The sequence below is a fragment of the Solanum tuberosum genome, unplaced genomic scaffold (assembly GCF_000226075.1).
Source record: "Solanum tuberosum cultivar DM 1-3 516 R44 unplaced genomic scaffold, SolTub_3.0 scf00511, whole genome shotgun sequence".
NCBI classification, from domain to species: Eukaryota; Viridiplantae; Streptophyta; class Magnoliopsida; order Solanales; family Solanaceae; genus Solanum; species Solanum tuberosum.
In genome coordinates, this window is record NW_006239438.1 from 258,709 (window position 1) to 266,773 (window position 8,065).

Here is an 8,065-nt window from a genome sequence, read left to right on the forward strand (position 1 = left end):
AAATACGGTATTAAATAGTCTAGGGAGGTAATAGGTCCTCATTAAAGTTTAGTATCGCAACAGCAAATCCGACCAAAATTGGGGTATTTTTCAGACCCTTATCCCAATAAAGTAATATATATATAATTCTTAATATCTACGTAACTTTAATCAATTATGAAAATAACCCCAATTAAAGTAAGTGACTCTTTATTGGTCGAGTGGAGTTATTCTTGTATAGGGAGAAAGGGATATTAATAATTAATAAGCAGTAAATATTACTCCCTCCGTTTCACAAAGAATAATCTGGTTTAATTTGATACGGAGTTTAAATAAATAAATAAAACTTTTGAATCTTGTGGTCCTAAATTAAAGTTATGTTAAAATGTACAAAATTGCCCTTTAATCTTGTGGCATTAAACATGCCACGTAGAAAACTAAAATTAAAATGTTACCAAAAAAAGAAAGAGATCATTCTTTTTGAACAGACTAAAAAGGAAAGGAGATCATTCTTTTTTAAATGGAGGGAGTAGTATATTATACTCCATTTGTCCCTAATTACTTATTCATTTTTTCTTTTTTAATTGTTTCTAATTATTTGTCCATTTTGACAAATCAAGAAACAAAATATTTTACCTATTATACCCTCAATTAATTACTTTGAAAAAGTTGAACTTCTAGAAAATCTTAAGTTTTTAATTCATCTACTTCATAATTAATAAGGATAAAATGGTAAACTCACTATATCAATAATTGTTTTCTTAATTGGTGTGTCAATTCAAAAGTGGACAACTAATTAGGGACAGAGGGAATACTACTTATATAAGTAGTAAATATTACTCCTATAGTATATAAAAGTTCTCTGCACTTTAGTTTATAAAAAACTTTATGCAACAGAATATATATTGATACTTACAATAAATTTGAATTAATCAAAACAATAGAAAAAATCATTTCAAATATTACTCCTTTCTGTTTTAATTTAAGCATTTTTGTTTATATTTAGTAAGTTTTTCAATTTCAACCTTCAATATAATTATAAGATTTAAGAGACTATTCATATTTTTAATTTAAAATTCTAAAATTTAAATTTTGTGTTCGGTCAAAATAAGTCGAGTAAATGATTAAACCAAGAAACAGTACTTATCAGTCTTTTGGTTCCACAGTTTTGGAGAATAGCCAGTGGTTTTTGGGAACTTTAGGCCAAAACTATGGGGAAATACCCATTTTTCTAAGTGTGTGCCCTATGGATAAATTGAAAAGAAAAATGCATGATGTTTAATCCACAAGTGTTTAACACCTGGCCACAAACTTGGGATTGTCATTTCTTGGATTTTCTTTTTTTAAAAAATATAATGTATTCGTGCGTATACCATATCTAATTCTAATTGAAATTGTGCAAATATAATATGTATGTATGTTTTCAAAGCAGAAGTTGAATGTAGGTGAAGATACCTGTATGTATTTTCAAATTATATGTGCAAGTCAATCGCGAATCTAAAATTTCTAAAATATGATTAAATCACTAAAAAAAAAAATGGGCAAAACAAAGGGAAAAAAATATATAAAGTGAGTATTGATCCCTAGTCTTCAAGGTAACATGGGTATCGAAATATAATATTATGTAATTTTTCAAAATATATACATAAATTATCTAGTTTTATGAGGAGTAAATTTTCCCTTCAAACCATCTGTATGTGAAGTGTATGTTATATTATATATAACTTGTATATTATAACTAGTATGTATGAGAAAATCAACACCTAAAATATATATGGTATGTATGTCATACGATGGTGAATGATAAGTATTTATTATCGACTCTATTGTAAAAATATATGCATATTATTAGGATTTTTAAATACACAAATACAATAAATATCTGATATATCTGCTATAAAAAAATACATAATATTATCATATTTATGTAAGTTTTTGATTGATCTCTCATAGTAACTATGCTAATATAAGTGGCTAATGAGACCTATGGGCTAATAAACAACTAGCCCAATTGGGTAATTGGTCATTGTTTCAACTTATACCTTCACTTATGTCAAAAAAAGAAGTAGTGGTAGGTAAACCTAATTTCTAGGAATTATTTCTTCAAAGGAGCTTTAGATCATTAGTTACAAGAAAGCTAGTGATAACAACATTTTTTATTAGTCCTAACGTTTCAGTTTATGTGATATAGTTTGATTGAATATTAAGTTTCGGCAAGAAATAATAGTTATAAATTATCTTATAAAAGATAAAATTAGAAATTTAAATTTAAATTGTTTCTAAATATATAGATGTATCATTTCTTTTAAAATAAACTAAATATGAAAAATGTATCACATAGTATGGGATAAATTGAGTACTTATCTTGTATTCTACATTGGAGTCTGATTATTTCGAATTTGTGCCCATTCGGCTGAAGCGCTCTGTAACACAAATATTTTCTTAAGACATTGTACGCATTGTCTTTTTCAAACCCTACTTATGCAACTTCATTGAATATGTCGTTGTTACCTTTTTTCAATGGTGGTGACACAGTCTGGACCACAAAATGGATAAGTCTGTGATTTCTGGCTCTTCTGTAAATGATCCTTGTTAAGTGGGCTAGTTATCTATTGGGCCTTCTTGGATAAATAATGTCAAAGTGGCCCAAAACTAATTCTTTGATGAAATTGGCAAAATCCCACCAAGCCCCACAATATATTATGGTTTGAAATAATTTGTTTACCACATAATGTATAGTTCATCATTACTACTTTTAGCTTATAACAATGATAACACACCAATCAAGAGCAAGTTAGGTTCGATTACATGAATCCTTCCACTTGATTATTTAGAGAGGATTCTCGTTAATTGACGACGAGTTCTACGTTAACTCTGCTAATCTATCTCAAACTCTGTTTTTTTATTTGTGTTTGGGATTGATAATGTGAGCAATTCTATACGAGGTGGAGTTATAACTACTTTTGTATGGTCAAAAGCTAATTAATACACACAAAGAGTTGCAATAGCTGGTTGTATTGATCTAGATTTGTAATTCAGTACCTTGGTGATTAATGAAATGTCTAATTACCAAAAAGAAAAAAAAGAGTTGTAATAGAAAAAATCATTTCGATTCAATCCATTATTGGGGTCAAATAAAGACAAAAATAATATGGCAATGACCTAGCACGACAAAATACGCTTCAACGGCATGTAATGGCTAGCTTTTCAAAATATCGAACTGTCTCTGTTGGACTATACCAATGAAAAATCTATTTTGTATTGATTCAATTTTTAATATCAATACCAAATAAGTTTGTTTAAATATATATATAGATGAACAAAGAATATATAATAACATAAAGAGAGAGAAAATGAAGGAATAAGGTTAATTAACTATCAAGGATTTCATTGGTGAGATAGATAGGATTAATTAAAGGATTTGGATTTAAGTTCTGACAATAAAAAAAATGATTCACATAGGCAGCGGTTTTATCTTTAATTGAGATTTCGTGACGTGAATTTGCATTAATTAGGATCCCAAATATCAGACATTAAAAGATAATTCGTGCACAAAAGCATCTCACGTTCACATAGAATTTGGGGAAGAGTCGCACCTTAAGATAATGATATAGGTATGTAACATAATGCAAACATTAATGTGGCTGTTTTGACGATTCAAACTTGTGACCTATAAGTCACATGGAGACAAAATATTGAACATTAAAAGGTAGCACGGTGCATAAGTTGTACGAATGCAGCGTATCCCAACGGGTATAATATAGACCGTTTATTATAATGCAAGCATTAGTGGTTGCTTTCACGACTTGAAGTTTCAAACTCGTGACTTATACTTCACATAGACATAAAGTATCAGAAACTAAAAGGTAATCTTGTACACAAAGCATCTCGCGTTCACATACCTTCCAGAAAAATTAAAGGTAGTTATATCTCAAGAAATATGATATCTATAGATAATCTATCCTAATATAAACATTAGTTACAACTTTTATAATTCAAACTCGTAATCTATAGGACACACGAAAACAAAATATCGGATTGAATGAGATTTAAAAAAAAAAAAGAATATGCAAAAAAATTGTGTCTTTGAGTCCTTGGCACTTTATGCTTTGTTGGTTGTTGCTATCTAAGTTGAGAAGAGCTTTTCCTACGCATGCAAAATGGAGCTGACACTTTCAGATAGGAATTATGCATTTTTTTAATAAATTCAAAAGTATAATTACATATTTCTCGAAAATGGAAAAAAATAAAAAATAAAGTGGCACCTAAAAAAAACATAAAAGCAATGATTTTCCTCTTTGATGTATAATGCGCAATATGTACTTATGATTACTACCACCATAGTTGAAAATATCTCTTTTTTAAGGCAAAAAATATTTTTGGGAATATAACATATATATTTGGTGTTATTTATAAAGTGAATTTCGGAAAGAATAGGGTATTGTTCGAATGCAAAATGTACTTTTATTCTAAGGATAAAGAATAGCTTTCGATAGATTCTCAGTTTGAGAAAATGAATAACTGATTTGTAGTTTGCTAGCCTGATCAGGTGGGATATATTGAGTTTTAAGTAGGTGTTTGGTTATAAATTTTAAATATTCTCACTTTATTTTTATTATAGAGTTGAAATTGAAGATGAAATAGTATTTGGTTATACTTTTTATAAAATTATCTGAAATAATGTTAATGCCTAAATGTACTTAAATACAACTACGAAATAAAAAAATAAGTTGCAAACAAGTTATAAGTTGATTTTCAAATTTAAAATATAATTTGAATTTGAAAGTTTTCATGATAAAACATTAATCTTAACATAAAGTGATAAATTATTCGGTAAAAAAGTGAATATTTTTTTTTATGGCCAAGCATATTCTCAGTTTTATGCATTGATGGTAACATAATTATATACAATCATGTCATTTAAAAGGTAATGATAGACAACTTATTTAATATACTTCTCATTCTAATTTATGTGATGTTTATTTTTTTTAGTACGTCACAAAAAATGATATTTTTCTAATTTTATTAACAAGTTAATTTTAATTTTTTATTTAATTTACTCTTAATAAAATGATTTAGACACAGATAAATTATTATACCTTATTTTAGACCACATTTTTTAAAAATTCTCCTTTTATTCTTAAACTTCATGCTCAGTAAAATACCTTCCCATAGATGGAATCAAAAAGAGTGACATAGATTGATAACCTAGAAATAAATTAGGGATAAATACCCTATAATTAATTAAATTACGTTGATGGTAAAAGAAAATATTTATATTATCAATATATATAATTTAAATAGTAATTTCATTTATTGTTTTTTTATTTGGAACTTCAGAATCAACTGGTCAACTTGACCAACAGAGTAGTATTAATTAAAAACATTTTATAGCTAAATCTTTTTGATCTTCAATACAATCTAATGATGTATAAAGATATAGTTTACGTAGAATTCAATAAAGGTCAAATTATAGGTTATAATAATTAATATAATTCTGGTCAAAATAAGTGTACTGTTTTTTTCATTTTAAAATTTCAGTTTATTTTGAACTAATCATTACAAATCATGTATTATGTACAAGTTCAAACAGATTATTAATAAATAAATATCCTTTAATGAATATTTAATAACTTTAATTATAAGTGCATTTTGTTTAAATTACTTGTTTTTTAAACATCTTACTTAATTAACACTTCATGAATCAAACTAGTAAATATTAAGGCAAATTTAGAAAGAAAAAAAAAGTAACAAATGTTTATTATTTCAATAGTGATGCATGGAGTTCAAATTTTCATAATCTAAGTGCGAACAATTGTTGAAGTTTCGAACTAATGATTTATAGAGTTCAAATTCTACTAAAAAGATTTAAAAGTTTTTTCGTGTTTTAACTATGATTACTTTTATCATAATTTTATTTCTGCACTAAAACTGAATGAATCTTGAATAATTTTAAAATGCTGAGTAAAACTAATTAGCAGCAACAATAATATTATATCCAATGGTAAACCCTACCTTGAAAGATAAAGAGATTGTTTTGGACCCTCGACTAAAACTGTTAGGACCGAACTAATCAGGTCATGTCATGCGGAATCTAACAAAGCAATCCTCGAAAAATCATGAGTAAGAAGACAAATGAGAAATAAACTAAAAGACAGAAAGATTTAATGTGGTTCGATCAACCGATCTATGTCCACAAGAGAAGATGAGCAATTCACTATATAAATATGAGTACTAAATATCGAGAAAAATAACCTAACACAATTCACTCAAAATAAAAAAGAGTTTCACACAAGTGTTAACGTAACACTTGTATCCCACCATTTTTCTCAATACACAAAACTCTCAAAGCCCGTAGGACTACATTGTGAATTCTCCTAAGTTAGAAGGAATGAACTTCTATTTATAGAGTCATAAATCTTTTGCTACAAAAAAAGAACTAGCCAAATATAGAGATTACATATTTTCCTTTTCCTAAAAGAAAAACCCATTTATGATAAGAAACTCTCACAAATACCAAAAAAAAAAACATAATTAGTAATCCAAATAATTGATAGTATTTGCCAATTTCTTTTATTCATAAGTGGAAAAAGGGGAAGGAACATGATGGGCTACTTAGATTGTTGGTGCTGCTATAATAATGAAAGAAAAATGATTAAGTGACAAGGATGAATGCTAGGCCTTAGATATTGAAGTACCTTGAGGAGAAAAGGTAAGATTAAAAATAAAATGTTAACAAAAAAGAGAACAATATTGATGCTAACCTTTTAATTAATTCATTAATCTATTTAGCTAAACTATTCTAGCACATGATTCTTGCTAGTGTTAAAAAATTTACTCAAATTTTAAATTTCATCAACATTAAATGAAGTTCAAATCTTTATCAATTTAAATTTCAAAAATGATTTGTGAATTTCAAACTGATAAACATTCAAATTCCAACAAAGTCTTTCGAATTCTTTTGGCGTTTTAACTAGTATCAAAACTTTATATTTACACGAGAAAAATAACTAAATTCTAAATAATTTTAAAATACTGACTAAAACTAAATTAGCGATCCAAAAAAATGATATTTGTCAAAAAAAAAATTGATTTAACATTTGCCAATTTTTTTTTATGTATAAGTGGAAAAAAGGAAAGGGACACGATGGGCTACTTAGATTGTTGGTGCTATTATAATAATGAAAGAAAAATGATTAAGTGACAAGGATGAATCCTAGACCTTAGATATTGAAGTACCCTGAGGAGAAAAAGGTAAAAAAAAAAAAGATGTTAACAAAAAGAGAAAAATTTATTGAATTTATGGTAACCTTTTTAATATTTCCATGATAGATATAGATTGTAATAATGGCTATCACATGAAAACATGGTGACAATTATGTTTTGCCCCTACTTTTTATATGTAACATTTCGGTGCATAGATTAAAGGAATGTTCCTAATCTTTAATTTTGATTTTCTACTAAAAATATAACGAAAGTGTTGTTCAAAACAAATAATATCATATCATATTGAAAAGGTAAAAAACTTATCAGCATTAGTTGTTTACATCAAACCAGTAAAAACTGTTATAGTTAAGTGATTTGATGAAGTGAAAATATACATTAGTTAATGATGGTTATATGATAGGTGTGAAAAATTCCCTATCACATGTATTGACTTGATGTAAATATCAAGTGTGGATAAGTTCTTATCGTTAAAAATATATCTTTGAATTGAATTAGCCTAGCAATTGATATTAGAATCTATAATTTCGAGATACGAGTACGAAGATTGTCGAGTGATGACGGGAAGCTAGGTTTACTATCTTTAGTGGCCTTCGATGGCGATAAATAATCGTACGATATGGGTGGCACACAATGTATCTTCATATAGGCTCATGAAATGATGTACCATTTGGAACTTAATTTAGGAGCGTTATGGGAATCATGTGAAGCTTAGTTCGATAGGAGGAGATTGTTGGATGTTCCATTGATAGTTGAAAAGAAAAAAGAAGTTACATGTATGAGACGACAGTACACTCCTTAAATGACGTGAGACCTTTTAAAAGGAAAATCATAAAGATTTAATCTAAAGCAGATAATATCA